Below are 18,962 nucleotides of genomic sequence, written 5' to 3'. Positions count from 1 at the left end.
GCTATTTGACAATGGTACCACAAACTTCATGGCTTAAAGCAACATGCATTATCTCACATTTCCTGGGATAGAAATCTGGACATGGCTTCACTTGGGGTCCCCTGCTTAGGGTCCTCCGAGGCTACAACAGAGTTATTGACCAGGGCTGGGTTCTCACCTGGAGGCTGGGCTGTGGAAGGACCCACCTCCCCACTCGCGTGACTGTGGACAGCATTCGGGTCCTTGTGGTTGTAGGACTGAGAGCTTCTGGGTTTCGCTGGCTGCTGGCCAGGGGCTGCTCTCGGCTCCGAGAGCCTGACCACAGTTTCTTGCCACGTGGGGTTCCTCAGCGTAGCTACTTCCCTCCTCACGGCCAGCTGGGGGAGAGAACCAGCTACAAATTTATGCAACGTTAACTACATGGTCACTAACTCATAACCACCACCCTCCATCACCCGTGACCTAACATGTAGAAGCAACTCACAGGAGCCATCCAAACTCAGGATGAGGGGGAAACGCAAGCGTGAGTCCTAGGAGGTGGGGATCGTGGGACCACCTTCAGAGTCTGTCTTGCCACCTCACGATCTGTCAAAGGGGCAAAGATGCAAAAGTAAATACTGAAAATAACGAGTTTTTTAACTGAGCTTCAGTTTAAAATCTACATCTCTGTAAAAGAGTTACCAGCTGAAGCAACTTTCAGTTATATACACCTTAGAAGACTAGTGTTTCACAATCTTTTCCGAGCAAGGTCTGCTGTTGGCATTTCAGCACACCCCCCTACATTCTCTGTGCTATATTTCCTAGAACCCCTCGCCAAGAGGATTCTGAGTTACATTTCATCAGTGGGAGGGACTCAGTCAAGATTCGGAAGGCAGAAGGGAGAGGACAGACCCATCCTTGCACCCACACTGTGTGGGCAGATACTCTGTGGCCGTGAGGCTTCGCAGCAGCCTCCAGACACGTCCTTTGGTGCTCCCAGCAGAGGGGACCATCCCAAGTTCTTTCTTGCAATTCCTGAAACTTCCTCACTCTCTGAAAGTTAGTGGCACACCTGATCATTAATGTCAGTTTTCCCTCCCCTTTTCTACTGTCTCTTCTCCTTTGGCAACATCTAATTGCCTGAACTCAAACCCCTCCCACTTGAATCTGCACAGTAACTTCTGTTTTCCTGACGGAACCTTGACTCCACACAGGGTTAAAGTCCTTTTTAAGGCTTACCATGCTGAATCCTGCTGGACTTCCTCTCTGACCCAGACATAAATATTGTCATCAGTTTAGCGTTTGTCCTTCCGAGTTCACACACACACACACAGAAAATATCTGGTATTGTTTTGTTTGTTTTTCTAACACACAATGTATTGTGATGTTCTGGTCATCTATTGATGTGTAACGAACCACACAGAAACTTACTGGTACAAAACAACTAACATTTATTATGTTCACAATTCTGTGAATCAGAAATTAGGGCAGGGCATAGCAGGAATAGCTCATCTTGCTTCACATATCTGGGGCTTCCCAGCCTGGGTGGCTCAAAGACTAGGGATGGCTGGGATGGCTTGCCTGGGCCAAATGCATAGGACCTCGGTTTACCCTCCACATGGCATCTGCTGGGACTCTGTTGTCCAAGATGGCAACTTCACCCACATGTCTGTTGCCTCACCTGAGATGGCTGGAATGGCTGAAATAGCAAGGGCTGACTGGCATCTTTCCGTCTCCACACACACCATTCTCAGGACAACTGCACTTCTTACATTGCAGATGACTTTTCCCCAGAGCAAGAGTTACAATAACTAGGTCCAAGAGGCCCAGGAGGAAGCTGCAAAGGTTCTCACAACCTAACTCCAGAAGTCCCAGAATCACTTCTGCCACATTCTATTGGTTAAGGAAGTTATTAAGACCATGCCCGATTCAGGACTTTGCTGGTGGTGCAGTGGTTAAGAATCCGCCTGCCAATGTAGGGGACACGGGTTGGAGCCCTGGTCCAGGAGAGTCCCACATGCCACTGAACAACTAAGCCTGAGAGCCACAACTACTGAGCCCATGTGCCACAAGTACTGAAGCCCGCGTGCCTGGAGCCCGCACACAGCAACGAAGAGTAACCCTCACTTGCCAAAATTAGAGAAAGCCCACACGCAGCAACGAAGACCCAACGCAGCCAAAAAAATAAATAAAATAAACAAATCTTTAAAAAAAAAAAAAAAAGACCATCCCCAATTCAAGGCAAGAGCAGGAAGAGGCCCAACCTCCTGCTGGAGCAGCGGCACGTGCGCGCGGAGGGAAGGAATTGATGGCGCCGCCTCACGTGCAAGTCGCCACAGTGAATGACTTTCTGTGACTAGGCTTTCACTCAGCAGTAAGTCCTGGAGAGCTACCCGAGCTGGTCCATATTTCATCTCTTCTAATTGCTGCATAACATTGACTAAGACTATACCACAATTTACTTAGATACTTGCTCCTTTAGGGACATTTAGGTGGTTTCCATTTTTTAATTTAAAAAAATCATTCACGAATATGCTTATTTTTCCTTCTATTTCAGTATTTCTAAGGCTAATACTGAGAAATGAAATTACATTTTTAGCATTGCGAGGTATAAACATATTTAATAGGTGCAATCAACTTGCCCTCTAAATTGACTCAACCAGTTTATATTCCCGCATGAATGCCGGACAGTACCAGTTCCCTTGTGGTCATGTGATACTATCAGGTTTTTAAAATGTGTGCCAATTTGGTGGAAAATGATATCTCATTAATGTTTATTGCTCTGATACTACGAATGCTTACTCACAATTGGGTTTGTCCATGAGTTTCCTGTTCATATCTTTGGCCCATTTTTCCATTATAGTTTCTTATGTTTCTATTTATTTATAAAAAATTACTTGTCTATTCTGAATTCTAATCTTCTCTCTCTTACCTATTCAGAAAAGATTTTGCTGCAAGTCAGCATCCTGCTACCTGGCTCAAATAAAGAAGAAGGCTTAGAGCTCTGAGGCTCAGGGTCACTGCATCTACTTCATCATTTAGCTGAAAGTTGTATTCCAGAATCCCAAAGAGACCCCAGGAAAAATTCCATCCTTCAAGTTACAAATTATACCCTTGACAGTGTATCTTAAAGTATGATTCTCAACCAATGGCCTCAGAATCAGCTGGGTGCTTGTGAAAAAATACAGATTCCTGGGCAATGCCCCAGGTCAACATCGCCCAAATTTCATAGTGTGGGTGCTAGGAATCTGCATTTTTAACTAGCTATTTACTACTAGTCACCACTAAAGACTGAAAATCACTACTTAAAGCACAAGGCAGAAAGTTATTCTAAGAGTGGAGGCAAGGGAGAGGTGCATACTCAGCCACCTCCTGATTTGCTATGGGAAGGAAAACTACTACCACATCATCCCGGAATCGCAGAGCTAGAAGCATCGCAGGAAACTTCTGACCCAACGGCTCTTAAACCTCCTTGGTGTCGGCATCACCTGCAGAGATGCACCCGGATCAATTAAGTCTGGAGGTCAGGTCAAACATCAGCATTTGTAAAAAGCTATGTTCTATGTCAGCTACCCTGAGTCAAGAACGACTGGCTTAATTCAAACCCTCTACTTTACAGAAAAGGAAACTCAGGCCAAGTGAGTTCACATCATTTGTCTAGGTTGTTTCAGACACTGGTGGCCGAGAACTTAGCTGTCCTGACCAGATGTCCAGTGTTTTCTCTATTATTTAAGTTCCTCTAGAAGGGCTGATTTTAGTTGAAAAGGGTTAATGTTGGAAATACTTTGAGTAAACTGTTTTCACAATATTGGTAAATGTTCTTTTCTAAAAATCAATTCTGTACTTAGGTCTGTATTTATATAAGAACTAAAGGGAAACGCTGCCAGACCTCTGATTATAGCAGAATTACTGCAGGAAGCACAGCTATAATTACACATAAAGCTCTTCCCATTATCTACTGTTTCCTTAAGTGGCTTTAAAAACCAAGCATTACACATCTATACGTGAGTAACTGATCAGGACTCTGAATGCTTATATTTTTTGACTAAGTCAAACTAGCATGTTCTCAGAGATAGGAAGTCATATAAAATGTAACCAAGTATTACAATTTTCATTCAGCCTTACTCATTTTTTCATTTTTCACTTTCCCTTTTCCTTGTGTTCTTGTTGATATTACAAGATGCCCTTAAAAAGAGTGCTGCGTCGAGGTTTGGGAGGGGGCGGGGGTGAAGGGGAAGCTGAGACGAAGCGAGAGAGTAGCACAGACATGTGTACACTGCCAACTGTAAAATACATAGCCAGTGGGAAGTTGTTGTATAACAAAGGGTGTTCAACTCGAGGGTGGAAGATGCCTTAGAGGACTGGGAGGGGGAGGATGGGGGGGACTCGAGGGATGGTGGGGGGGGGAGTCAAGGGAGGGAGGGAGGGAATACGGGGATATGTGTATAAAACTGGATGATTGAACTTGGTGTACCCCCCCAAAAAAATTAATTAATTAATTAAAAAAAAAAAGAGTGCTGCGTGGTTGAGGTGTGTAAGCCTAGATTTCGGAGGGAGGAGTCCACATTCCAGGCCTTACTGTGCTCCAGGTGCAGCATATAAGACAATTCTTTCAATGTCCCCCTCTTCTTTTTCTATTCTGCAAGATGGATGAGATAATCCATGCTCTGTTTCTCTCATAGGATCACGAGATGAGAACTGTCAAAGGAGTTTACAAACATAAGCACTGTAGACATAGGATCTATTACTATCAGGATGTTCCTGTAATATGGCAGACATTAAGTGTAAGACAAGTCCGTTGGAAACCACACCCAAAGGAGTTTCCTGAAATTATATCCCTCAGATGTATTGTGTCTCACCCATAAGTTGCCCCAAAGACATAACTGTACAGAAGCTACATAAAACTGGAAAAGTGGAATTCTCAAAGAATATGCAAACAAAGAGTCAAAACATCCTTTTTGTTGCCAGCTAATTCCCTGTCTAAATAATCACCACTTCTCTCTTAAATTCTATGTCTTTGTCCCAGGTCTGAACAGCCTAACTTTTTCTTTCTCTCTTTCTGAATGTTCCCTTTTAGTCTTTTTTCAACTCTGTCCTTCCCAACACACACAACAACATTGTCCAAAAGGAAACACAGAACTGCAAAAAAATTAATAGCTAAGGCACCTATTTTAAAATTTTTAAATTAGATAACAAAATAGCATTTATCATGTAGGATAATATCTACAATGGCAAGAACTCATGTGGGTATTTTTTTGTCTTCTGGGGAAATAGGAAGGAAGAGTACATGTCTTTACTGAGTAGGAAAATAATTTGAACTTACAGTAAATGGGAAGAGACTATGTAAAAAAAGATAATATCACTCATCCAGAGATAATCATGTTCAACATTTTCCACGTATTTTCTTCCAGTCTTTCTTTTATAAAATAGAGAAATATACTCATATATGTTTCAACACTAAATGAAATGGGGGCTTCCTGGGTGGCGCAATGGTTAAGAAGCCACCTGCCAATGCAGGGGACAGGGGTTCGATCCCTGCTCCAGGAAGATCCCACATGCTGCGGAGCAACTAAGCCCATGCACCACAACTACTGAGCCTGCGCTTTAGAGCCCGTGAGCCACAACTATTGAGCCCATGTGCCGCAGGTACTGAAGCACACGCACCTAGCACCCGTGCTCCACAACAAGAGAAGCCACGGCCCATGAGAAGCCCGCGCACCACAACAAAGAGTAGCCTCCACTCACTACAACTAAAGAAAGCCCGCGCACAGCAAAAAAGACCCAAAACAGCTGATAAAATAAATAAATAAATAAATATATAAATATATAAATATTGAATGAAATGGTGCATACAATTTTTGGTACTCATCTTTTAATTTAATAGTTTACCATGAATACTGTTTCTGCCCTTTTTGTTGGTTTGTTTCTATCCTTATTTTATATATATATATTTTATATATAATCATAATTTTAATGGTGTTATTTTAGTCCATTATATAGAAGAACCATAATGTAATTTTTATTCTCTTACTGTTAGATGCATTAACATAATAACTACTATTTATTGAATACTTAGATGGTGCCTGTAATTGTGGCAAAAACTTTATATATATATATATAGATCTTATTTTTCTAAAATCTAAATGTATATTTTTCAAAATCTCATAATAGATTATATTTTTTCAGCTGTTTTAGGTTTACAGCAAAACTGAGAAGAAAGCACAAAGATTTCCCAAATACATGCTGCCCCTGTATATGCATAGAGACCCCCATTGCCAATAATCCCCTCTAGGGTAGTATACTTGTTACAGCAGATGAACCTGCACTGACACATCACAATCACTGAAAGTCCACAGTTTATATTATGGTTCAAATCATCATATTATACACTTAAATATATTACAATTTTATTCATCAATTATACCTCAATAAAGCTGAGAAAAAATATGTATTTAACAAAAAAATCTCTGGAGTTGTCATTTAATTAAACTACTTACTTCTTTGATGGCTATGGAAAAGTAAAATTTAAGTGGCATACCTTTATATTAAAGTAGTTCATAATTGGTTTGTTTTATTATGCTTTTTGTATCCATTTATATGTTTGCAAAATTCCTATTTCTCTCTAAAATAACAAAATGCCATGGATATCCAGGAGAACTATCTTCCCATCACTAAAAAAGGAGAGGAATAAAAATAAAAGTCTCCCATTGTACATAAACTTTCTCTCAGAAGAGCCTCTAGCTAACTCCACTATCAGCAGCTACTTAAACATCGACAGAAATGAAGCCACCCTAGGCTGAAAAATAATGGAAAAGAGGGTTGAAAAGATGGAAAATACAACCCGCTTTCATCTTAGGATGGCTAGAATATTGCCTCTTAAACAAAACTATACGTGTTACAAAAGGGATGTCGCTATTGAATATTTGGTCTCTTAACCTTCTGACACTTGAGGAAAAACAAAAGTGATGCCACGGGTGTGAGCTCAGCTAACTCAGAGCAGTGACGACGTGGAGCAAAATGAAGACTGTGGAGCATTTACTGGGCAGAAAGTAAAAGAAGAAAAAAGAATGTGGCAATATTTTAAAGGGACAGTTCTTAAAAGAATAAGATTCAATGGGCTTCATGTCATGGTGGGATTGGTTAAAAGGCCCTGCATTGTCCTTACATCAAACTGCAATCCAAAACCTGACTCTCTTTCTTTCTGGATAGGGGTAGTCACAGTCAGTCTGTGTTTACTCAATACAACCAAAGAATACACAGGTGCTTTTATGAATGAGAAGGAAATGTATAGAGAGGGATCCTTGGAAAACCACCGTGACAGAGGAGAGCACGTTAGCATGTTTCCAGAGAGCATCTGGTGGCTTAAAAGGAAACAGACGTGCTTGAGGACTCACAGCTGCCCACCTACAACGAGAGGCACCCAGGAAACCACTTCTCGTGTCTGGCAGGTCAAGCTGTTTCCGTGATAAGGATCCCCATGTGTGAACTCTGTGATAGCTCGTAAAAGGTAAGTACGAATGAAGAAGCGGGCTAATTTGAGACATCTTCCTTTGAACCATCTTGGGACTGGCTAACAGACTTGTACCTACAGGGCAGGTTACACAAGCAACCTAAAGGAGCATCCAAGGGTCAAAACTGCAGAGAAACAAAAACCTTCTGAAAGGAGTCACAGAAGGCTCTTGAGGGAATCTTTGCCTGAATCGCTTGCTACTTGGAGAGCAGTGTGGTCCAGTGGAAAGAGCACTGTCAATGGAGTCATGCATACATGAGCTCAGGACCGAGTTCTGCCACCTAATGACTGCTTAACTTCTTTGAACTTTCATTCCCTCTTCTGTAAAATGGGGATAATATACCTATTCTATAGGGTGGTCATGTTAACAGAGGCCGTAACTATAAAGAATTAATAAGCAGAAACCTCAATTAAACAGAGTAGGGAGATCAGAAGGGGAGCTCTCATGTCCTGTGACAATACAGAGCCCAAATGGAAGAAGGAGGACTCCTCTTCTTTCTTGGCAAGGACTTAGCTAATGAAAACGCCATGGACTCCGTGTTTACTACAGCCTGCCCAACTTCCTTTCCCCTCTGTGAAAGCCTTCTCCTTCCCTTGCTGGGGGCTCTTGCACGTGGCTCACCATGAGTGCAGACCCCAAACTGCAATTCTCTGCTGATCTCAAATAAAACCCTCTTTGCTGGAGAAACATCTGGCAGCCTATTTTTTCAGATCAACACAACCATGGATAAAGTACCTAATAGATAGTCCATGGCCAGTAAAGCTCACTACTCTAATTAGAGACAAGAAATCATAGATTCCTGAAATGTCTGAGCTGAAGCCATCTTTGGTGATCAGATTAGCAGAACATCAACCTTTTCTAGAGACAGCTGAGATCCAGGGAGGGTTACAGACTTGGCCCTACCACTCTCGAGCTTCAGTGGTGTTCAAAGGGCTCCTAAAAGCCAGGTTTTAAACAAAGCTAATGGGCTGAGAGTTAAATAATAACTTCATCTTTACTGTATTAGAGTTCTCTGAGAAACAGAACCAATAGAATGCATGGTGAGAGAGATTTATTTTTAAAAATTGGTTCATGAGAATGTGGAATCTGGCATGTCCAAAATTTGTACAGCGGGCCAGCAGGCTGGAAATTTCAGAAAGAGCTGATGTTGCACCTTGAGTCCAAAGGCAGTCTGGAGGCAGAATTCCTCCCTCCTCAGAGGACCTCTCCCTTTTCTCTTAAGACCTTCAAGTAATTGAATGAGTCCCACCCATATCATGTAAAATAATCTGCTTTACTCAATATCTACTGATTTCGTGTTAACCACATTTTAAAAAACACATAGTCACAGCAACATCTGGACTGGTGTTTGACCAAACCACAGGGTACTATAGCTTAGCCAACTTGACAGGTAAAATTAACCATCATATTTACCATGTGAAGACAGGAGATGTCTGGTTGTTAGTAGATTTTTGTGCTTTTTTTTTTAGCTCTTTATTGGAATATAATTGCTTTACACTCTTGTACCAGCTTTTGAGGTACACCAAAGTGAATCAACTGTATTTATACATATATCCCCATACCCCCTCCCTCCCTCAACTCCCTCCCGCAACTCCCTCCCACCCTTCCATGGCCCTCTAAGTCACCACCCACCATCGAGTTGATCTCCCTTTGTTATACAGCAACTTCCCACTAGCTCTCTATTTTACATTTGGTAGTGTATCCATGTCTATGCTACTCTCTCACTTTGTCCCAGCTTCCCCTTCACCCTCGCCCAACCCCATGTCCTCTAGTCCATTCTCTGCATCTGCATCCTTATTTTTGCCCTGTCACTGGGTTCATCAGTACCATCTTTTTAGATTCCGTATATATGAGTTAGCATACAGTATTTGTTTTTCTCTTTCTGGCTTACTTCGCTCTGTATGACAGTCTCTAGGTCCATCCACCTCATTACGGAGAGCTCAATTTCATTCCTTTTTATGGCTGAGTAATATTCCATTGTATATATGTGTCACATTTTGTGCTTTTTTAATATTATTTACCTGTGCATACTAGGTTTTTTGTTTGGTTGGTTTTGGTCCTTATCCATACTTGCTAAGGCAGCATTTGAATTACTGTACCAGTTAGCTATTGACACATAAACAGACCACTCCAAAACCAAGTGCCTAAAAGCACCAAGTATTACTTTAGTTCATGATTCTGTGGGTCAGCATTCTCGCCGGGCTCAGCTGGGCAGTTCTAGTCTTGGGTGGCTTTACTCACATGTCTGAGGTCAGGTGCCAGGTCAGTCAAGTGCTTCAGGGGCTGGGATGGCCCATCTCTGCTCCAGGTATCTCCCATCCTCCATCAGGCTAGCTCAGGCTTGTTCATCCTCAGAGGAGACAGGGATCCCTAAAGAAAGCAAAAGCATGCCAAGGCCTCTTGAGGCCCCAGCTTGGAAGGGCTGAAGAAATAGGGGCGTCTCCTAACTGGAGATGCTGCAAAGTGGCAGTGCAAAGGGCGCAGCTGTAGGAATAACTGTAGCCATTTTTGCAAACAATCTTCCAGAGCTCCCCTCAAGAATAGTATCAACTAGCCCCTCTATGCCTGACTGGATGCAAGGTCAGTGACTATGTTCTCCCTTCCCAATCCTTTTAGTCATCAATTTGAAAGCAATTCAAATTTTCACAAACACAGGCAGGCTATTGTTAACCAGAAAGACATAGACTGCCAGATATTTCTGCAGCAAAGATGGCTTTCTTGGAGATCAGCAGAGAATGGTCATTTGAGATTTGCAACCACGGCCAGCCACATCACGTTACCCGCCAGGAAGGGAAGGAGAAGGCTTTGGTAGAGAGGAAACGGAAGTTGGGGAGGCTACAGTAAACACAGAGTCCATGGCTTTTCACTGGCTGAGTCCCTGTCAGGAAACAAGAGCTTCTCTTCCTCCTTTTGGACGCTGCTGTCAGCACAGCGCATGGCGCTCCCTGCTGCCCCGCCCCCCATTCTGTTTAACTGAGGTTTCTGTTTATTACCTTTTTACAGTATCGTTTCTGATTCAGACCACTATCCTGTGCTGTTCTCCCCACCGGGAACCCTAGAAAGGTGGCAGAAGAAAAGAAATTGAGAGAACCGCAGTCTATACCCCGCACCCCAAAGCACTATCACTGGAGATATTCTATAACGATGAATATTTCCCTTTTCAAGAACAAAGAATTTTAAATGTAGTCATTCCCAGGCAGCTGAGTGCCTTGTGAACAACTATTGCTAGTCCTCTAATACGTCGCAACCTTATTTCTTTATTGTCCCCACCGCGAGCCTTTCTAATCATCACCCTCATGAAATTGTACCACCACAGGTACCCTGTATCCCTCGCTTCACACCTGAAAAGAGCAGGGTATGCTGCGGCCCCAAGTCTCGTCCCCCTGGGGACGAGCTCGCCCTTGCTGGGAATGTTCACGTAACAGCTTCTCCTCCAGCGCTGGTGGCCCCTGCCCTCCCCCCCATGCCCCACAGTCAAGCAGGGTCGGCCTGCACTCGGCGTCAGTCCGAAGTCAGGGCTGCTGACACCCGTGAATCTGTCTTCACGTGACGGAGAATCAAAGAGGAAGACAGGAGAGAAAACCAAGTGGAATCTGACAGGGACAAGCCAAAGCGGAAAAATCACCAGTTACGACTGAAGACTGAGTCCCTATCCAGAACTCTCCAACCTCGAAACAGAATCCACGCCCACCCTTGTGGAGACTCGAGATGTGGGCTGCAGAGGAACTGGCTCTTTCCTCTTGTGTGCGTGTGTGCGAGCGTGTGTGCATGTGTGCGCGCGTGTATCCTGTGCGCGTGTGTGTGCGCGTGCGTGTGTGCGCATGTGTGCGTGTGTATGCGTGCGTGTGCGCGTGTGTGCGCACGTGTGTGCGCGTGCGTGTGTGCGCATGTGTGCGTGTGTATGCGTGTGTGTGCGTGTGTGCGTGTGCGTGTGTGCGTGTGCGCGTGTGCGCGCATGTGTGCACGCGTGCCCGTGGATGTGCATTTTGGAGCAATTAAGCGTAAGTTAGGTGTGAGTTGGTATCTCCTGATGTGTTTAGGATTCTTTCCATGTCTTTTCCTTTGCTGCATTCACTCAGTAATATGTTCCAATCTAATTTCAAGAAGCAATATTTTTGTTGATCTCCAAGCTTCTTCATTTTTTATTACCTTACTAAATCTCCAAAAAAGATTCCTTAGGAAATGACATACTGAACAAAACCTCCAAGAATGTGCTAAATTTGCACTTGACATGTAATCTGGAAAATCTAGTATCTGTATGTGTATATTTGAAAATATAATTATACCATAGCATAATAAAAAATCTAACCACAGGTAATTAGTGTGCCCATACTCTGATTTTCTTAATGAAGTGATTAAAGCACCTTCCCAGAACAAATTTTGAGGAAATAATTTGTAGACTGGTTCTTTTCGGTAGGTATGATCACCTCTTTTGAGTTGGACATTATTTTCTCTTATTTTGGCATTTTAACTTGAATTATTTGCCTAATTTTCCCCAAAACAGGTATTGTTAGGAATTAAATTTAAAGAGCAATGACAAAAGTAAATTCAGCAATGCAAGCTATATCTTTAGGCCACAAAACAACATGATCCTCTGTACCTTCAAAGACTGAAAGAATCCTAAACCAGGAGCCTGAGCTTTCATGGCTAAGCAGGATTAGGTTAACTGCCCTGAACTCCTTGAAGCACGAAGTTCTAAAGTTTGATTCCCTTGCTCTTTGGGCTAGAGTAAGTGAGGTGGTTGGTAGATTCATTGTGAAGTCTGTGCTTCACTGGACTTTAAGCAACGACTGATGGTGGATCAAAAATGGTTCCAATTTAAATTGTAAAAAAAAAGAAAGAGAGAGAGAGAAAGAAAGGAAGGAAGGAAGAGAAAAAGAGAAAGGGACAAGGAAACCAGCACTCACATCGCTGATAGGAATGGAATTTGGTACCACATGTCTAGAGGGTAGGTGGTAGAATATATCAAAAGCCTAATGTGTGTATGCCCTATGACCCAGCAAATAGACTTCTATAAATGTATTCTAAAGAACTAACAAGGGACACAACATTGTAAAGCAACTATACGCCAATAAAAATTAATTTAAAAGATTAATTAATGTGCCTAAAGATGTACTATAGGAACAATAATTGCAGTGTTATTTATAATGTATCATAAGCCCCTAACTATCTACTAGAGGGAAATAATTAAATAGAGAGTGGTGTATCCAAACATTTCCTTACCAAAAACAGGTAACAGAACTACATTAAAATATCAATTATAAGTGAAATAATCTATTAAGTCACAAAAAGACAAATACTATATTATTCCACTTATATGAGGTCCCTAGAGTAGTCAAATTCATAGAGACAGAATGGTGGTTGTCAGCGGCTGGGAGAGGGGAGAACAGGGAGTTATCGTTCAACCGGTACAGAATTTCAGTTAGGAAAGGCGAAAAAGGTTCTAGAGATTGGTTTCATAACAAGGTGAATGTATTTAAATGTACACTTAAAGATGGTCAAGATGGTAAATTTTGTACTATGCATATTTTACCACAATTAAAAATTTTGTATCTTGAAGATGATATCATGAGTAGTTTTTTTCCCATTTTGTTTGTCTGCATTTTCTAAATGTTTTCTATAAATGTATTTTGTTTATAATAAAGGGGAGGCTAATTAAATGAAAAAAATAAAACCCACTCCATCTTTCCTTAACGTTATTTTTAGTGGCTAATAACTTTGTGCGAAAAATGAAGGATTTTGGTCACTGACCCTGCTGATCATATATTCTTTACCTGGAATGCTCTCCCTGCCACACCCTCCCACGTTTGCCTACAGAAGACATACACACTCTTCAAGACTCAATTTGAGTCCATATTCCCTAAGAAATCTTACTATGTGACCTCAGGGAAAATTCATTCCCATCCTCACAGCATCTGTAATAACAATAACAATACTTAATGTTATTAAGTACTTAATATGTAATTAGCACTGATTAAGATATTATTTCACCTCCTAATAATGACATTTAAGTAGGTGTCATCATCCCCATTATTCAGATGAGGAAACTGAGAAGAGATACAAAATATCTTGAACTGTAAAAGAAATTAGAATCTATGTCTATCTGCTCCGGAACCCACATTCCTGTACTGCCTCTCATACCTTGCAAGGCTATGAAGAATGCTGTGTTGGCTTCCCTCATCTTCTGAAACGGAATTTTCAACCACTATCTAGCAGGATGATATTTTTGAAATATTATTTTTTTCCTTTTTCCCATCTGCAGAGATGATAGGTTCTGAGCTCCTTGCCACTGGCAAGAGATGTGACAGATCCAAAAGTAGAACCTGGCTGAAGAGACTCTTCCTGACTGTGACTTCTGAGGCCTCCAGGAATGACAAGATGTTTGCAATAGGCTTCATGAAAAGGAGAAGGTCTTCTGTGCATCAGCACCCCCTACTCCCACTAGCCCATGCTTTTAAAAAGTAAAGGAGGAAGAAGGAGCATCAAGAGAGAAGGGAGAGCAGAGACTAGGCGGGTACCAGTGAGAGGGGCCCCACATGCCACTTCCTAGGTTGGAGTTGAGGGGAGTGAGTGATTGTAGTGCCTAAGTAGACACGGATCACAGAGAGGGTCAGAAAAATTACTGTGCCCCAGAGGGTTATGAATACCTCAGTTACAGCACTAGAGGAGAGAGAGGCTGACCAAACACAAATAGGCTTTGAACTGTGTCTCTAGTAGTGGTCACGGGCTACACCCACCCACATGTACATTTATTGACTTTATTCTCCACGTGAACAGTAGATTGTATTTATAAGATGGCCAGCTTAGGTTCGGACCTAAGGATGTTCATCTTAGGTGGTTCATCTTTTGCAAATGAAAAAAATAAAGCTGATTGGTAATTTGGTTTTGCAGCTTTCTAGCTCTGTGACACTTGGAGGGTATTTAATCAGTCTGGGCTTTGGTTTCTCCAAAGGTAAAGTGGACATAACACTATCCACATTATGATAAACGTATTTAGATTACTTAACGGTGTCTAGCATATAGTAAGTGCTCAATACACGCTAGTTCTAATAAATAAAGGTGCCCAGAAAATGAAAGGCACCAAGCCAAGTCAAAAACCCCACACCTAGGAACATGGTCAAAAACAAAAACAAAACAAAAACTCTCAGTGGAGAAATACCGTATTCTTTGTGTTATTTCTGACTGACACAGAATGAGGCAGCCCTGGAGAAAGCAGAAAAGGGAGCTGCAGCTGGCATGAAAGCTGAAGGTTGGGGCACGTCAAGCCCATTACACGGGGCCTGTCATAAAGGATGTACTCTTATGAAAATCTAAAGAGCACCAAAAACATTAAATTATACTGACCCGCAATGTGTGTGTGTGTGTGTGTGTGTGTGTGTGTGTGTGTTAAGCTGAAATGAGTCGTATACTATTCTAATTGCTTTACATATACAGTCAGCCTTCCGTATCCGCAAGTTCTGTACCCAAGGATTCAACCAACTGCAGATGGAAAATATTTGGGGAAAAAAATTCCAGAAAGTTCCAAAAATCAAAACTTGAATTTGCCCCACCAGCAACTACTTATTTACACAGCATTTACATTGTGTGAGGCCTTACAGGTAATCTAGAGATGATGTGAATTATACGGAAGGATGTGCACAGGTTACATGCAAACGCTATGCCACTTTATGCAAGAGACTTGAGCATCCGTGAATTTTGGTGTCCGCGGGGGTCCTGGAAGCAATCCCCCATGGATACAGAGAGAAGGCTGTATAACACATCCAACCTTCGTTTAAAAACCCCTTCCAACATCAACGTCCTCAGAGAGTGAGAGCTGGAATACAAACCCATGCAGTCAAACACGAACTCACACGCCTAAGCCCTGTGTTGTGCGGTTCCCTGCCCCAGTGCCTTGCCTTAGAGTTCTTAATAACTTGGAAGCTCCCAAACCTGGCCTTATGCATCCGGCAAAATGAATAACAAGGTGAGAACTTGGCCTACACCTCAGTAATGCAAATTTAGGAGACACAAATGACCTGGCCACCCCATGCAATTTCATTGGTGGCCTTAGCTGCTTTTGCTCTGGAGGTCAATGCCATCATCTTCTAGACATACAGCATGATGTGGGGAGACCCTGAGCACAGGAGTCTGCAGTCGCAGGAGTTACTCTCTGCCTGAAGGAGGCGCAGGGGCCCCTCTTCCCCTGATCAAAGTTTAATCTGTGAGCAAAAAGCTACACTCCTTTTCTCCAAAGAATAAAAAGATATTGAATTCCTACCCTGTGCCTTTCATATGGAAATGATGGAGGTATTCTGCTTTCTTTGAAAGTTTCTGATTGCGGTATCTGGAGTCTCTTTTCTTTCAATAACTGAATAGCATGTGTCTGACCTCAAAACCGAGTCCTGTTTGCCAGCTTTCATTTATGCTCCAAATGTACCAGTCCTCCAATTTCAGTTGGAAAAAAAAGTGGATAAGGGGCAAGTGTTCATTAAACAAAGACATTTTTATTTCACCTTAAGCATGCGTCCTGGAGCTATAGTGTTGGTAACAATTCCCACTGTGGAAAAAAATAATCTGATTTGAAGAGTAAATAATATATTAGTTGACCCTGTTACCAGTAGATTCCTATAGTAAATTTCTGACTGATAGAACGGGTTCTGGTGTCAGTCCCTGGTCCCACACTACGTACCAGTGTGTGTCATCAGGTGAGATTCTACTAGTAAGTTTAAGTTTTCCCACCTGTAAAATGGGCTCTTGATGAAGAGTGTTCTTAACGCATAAGGTTTAAGTGAGGAATAAACAACACCCTCCATGTATCTGGCCTAACACAATGTCTGCCACGAACAGGTGCTTGATACATATTAGCTGTTACGATTAATCATTTGAGAAAAATTACCCCCAAAATTCTGGTTGTATTTCCTTTTCAGTTAAATCTTAGGTGCTTTGAGATGCTAGTGTATGTTTCCTCCATTCAGACTGCTCTTTTGTTAACTTGTTTTGACTCCAAAATCATAGCCTTACTCATAACTGAAAGTGTGATTTGTCTATGGGTTTTGTACAGTAATCAGCAAAATAGGACTCTTAGTGAGTATAATAAAATGGTGAATTAAATTTTCTCATTAGTTGGAAAAAATTATTTGTTTCTATCCATGTAGTTTACAACTTTTCTGAGATAAAGCAATTTATTTTTATTTCTAAATACTTACAGTATGCCTAAGATGGTTGGAAAGAACACAAGATTTGAGTCTCACAGATTTGGATTTGAATTCTGTGCCCATAATTTACCTCACCTATAAATAAATCTGGAATTTGAGATGTGGCTGTCATCTTTCTTCAAGTGAGAATAAGGCCAAAAGAAATATCTCAAATTTTAGAGGGTTATGGGTTTTTTTCACTTCCAAAATAAAATATAGATCTATCTAGAAGTAGAGATAGGGTAGAATATGATTCCAAAAACATCAGAAAGCAAAAAAGTAACATACTCAAAAGTATAAAAAGAAACTATGTGGAATAGTTCAGATTTTAAGCACAAACAGTCTGAATAAGAATGAATAACTTAGTGGCAAAAATATGAATAAATGAATAAATAAGCTCTCCCCATTCCTTACATCAGCAAAGGGATATTTCCCAACCTTTCTTTCCATGTGCTCTAAAAAAATGCAACATATGAGATGCTAGCCTTACTGCAACACTGATGTCAGTGATGGTGAAGAGCCAGGAAAAACAAATAAGCAAACAAGTACATTAAATAACTGCTTGAGTCATCTGGAGGCTCTACCCTCATGAATGAGATCAGTGCCCTTATAAAAGAGACTCCAGAGAGCTGACCCCTTCCACCATGTGAGGACAGGAAACGTCGGCAGTCTGCATCTCAGAGCCTGACGGTGCTGGCACTCTGATATTGGACTTCCCAGCCTCCAGAACCAAGAGAAATAAATTTCTGTTGCTCATAAGCCACCCAGTCTCTGGTATTTTGTTACGACAGCCCAAACAAACCAAGACATATCATATGTAGTCTTTTGTATCTGGTGCATTTATTTCAACATGCTGCTTTTGAGATCGTGCACGTGGTTGCATGTGTCACCAATTTACTTCTTTTTATGGCTGAATAGTATTCCATTAAACAGGTATACCTACATTTTGCTGATCTACTTACCAGCTCTTGGCTATTACGAACAGTACCGCTGGGGACATTCACACACCAGTGTATATGCGTAAACATGCTTTCATTTCTCTGAGGTAGACACCTAGGAGTAGACTGGTTAGATTATATGATAGGTGTATGTTTAACTTTTCAAGAAACTGCTAAACTTTTCGTATTATTGGACTGACATAATTTAGCATATTTTAACTATATAAATCCACCCTTTATTGTCTTCATTTTATTTGCTTGTTTTGTCTACAAACAAAATTCTACATTTGGAGTTTTGTTCTTCATTCTGCAATTTTTCTGAGAGTCTGTTTCTCAGTCACACACACACACACACACACACGCACGCACACCCAGAGCCAAGCAAAATCCCTTAAGCATCTCTGCCCTTGATCTGAGGTCTCAGAGCCAGGCTGAGCAGTGGGGAAACCAATATATTGGATTTAGCCAATGAGCATAATTGATGATTTTCACTCATATGATTAGCTTCTTTTCAAAGTCAGCCCCAGGACAGAGAAAAAAGTCTTTTCTGGGCAAACAAACAAAATAGCCAAGAAATCTACATGAAAATGGAAGATGGCCTGAAGCAGTTTGTTCTTAAGTGACCCTTAAAATGAGACCGGTGAAGCCATCTTTTCAAGGAGAGAGAAAACAAAACAACAAAAGAATTTTCCCTCAGCAGAAAATACATCCTAAATATACATTTCACTATTTTAGAAAATGCCTGCATAACTGGTTGTCTGTCCCCCCAAAACCCTCCTTGTAGGCTCTCCGAGGAGACACGAAAAAGAATGTTGAACCAACAAGCATTCCCTCCAAAGCTATAACCAGAGGATGGATTCCTTACACTTCAAGAAATGTTTGTGTCTTAATATAATAATAATAAATACAATGATTTCAACCATAGTCCCTTATGAGAAGAAGCCTTGTCTCTAGGGGAAAAAAAGCTAAAAGGGGGAAATATAAGCCGATATCTACAATTTTAATTTATAAGAGCTTTTCAGAGGTCTTTTCTTTCAAAACAATCTGCAAGGTTGATTTGTTACACATAAAATAGAGAACTAGATGGGAATAACAAACAGAAGGAAAAAGAGTTTTTAAAAGAATTCGCAAAATTGACACCCTGCCTCATTTTCTTACTTCACCCTTAGTCTGTTCTTTACTCCTAATTCTGTTCAAAAGAATCTTGCTTTGTGTTACTTAAAAAAAACACAGTCCTCCTTAAGCCAGTCATGTGTACCAGTAAAAATCGCTTTTGCTAATACCAGGATTTAGTCTTACCCCAAATCTTCACTTCTTATCCAGGAACAAAAAGATGCCTGTCTTGTCTCATTTGTTACCTTTTAAAGAGTCAACTTATTATA

The 18,962-nt window shown here is 41.4% G+C and overlaps 1 long non-coding RNA gene across 1 annotated transcript; it reads right to left on the bottom strand.

Annotated features, from left to right (window-relative positions):
- Positions 1–466: 466 nt before the first annotated feature.
- On the bottom strand, positions 467–17,683 carry LOC130832611 (uncharacterized). Its single transcript, XR_009048333.1, has 4 exons — positions 17,605–17,683; positions 10,463–10,524; positions 9,711–9,839; positions 467–564 (listed from the first exon to the last, which is right to left on the bottom strand). It is a non-coding gene; the product is annotated as an uncharacterized LOC130832611 (long non-coding RNA).
- Positions 17,684–18,962: the final 1,279 nt, after the last annotated feature.

This window comes from Hippopotamus amphibius, chromosome 12 (assembly GCF_030028045.1).
Source record: "Hippopotamus amphibius kiboko isolate mHipAmp2 chromosome 12, mHipAmp2.hap2, whole genome shotgun sequence".
NCBI lineage: Eukaryota > Metazoa > Chordata > Mammalia > Artiodactyla > Hippopotamidae > Hippopotamus > Hippopotamus amphibius.
The sequence above is the reverse complement of the archived record's forward strand: the minus strand, read 5'-3'. Positions and strand labels throughout refer to the sequence as shown.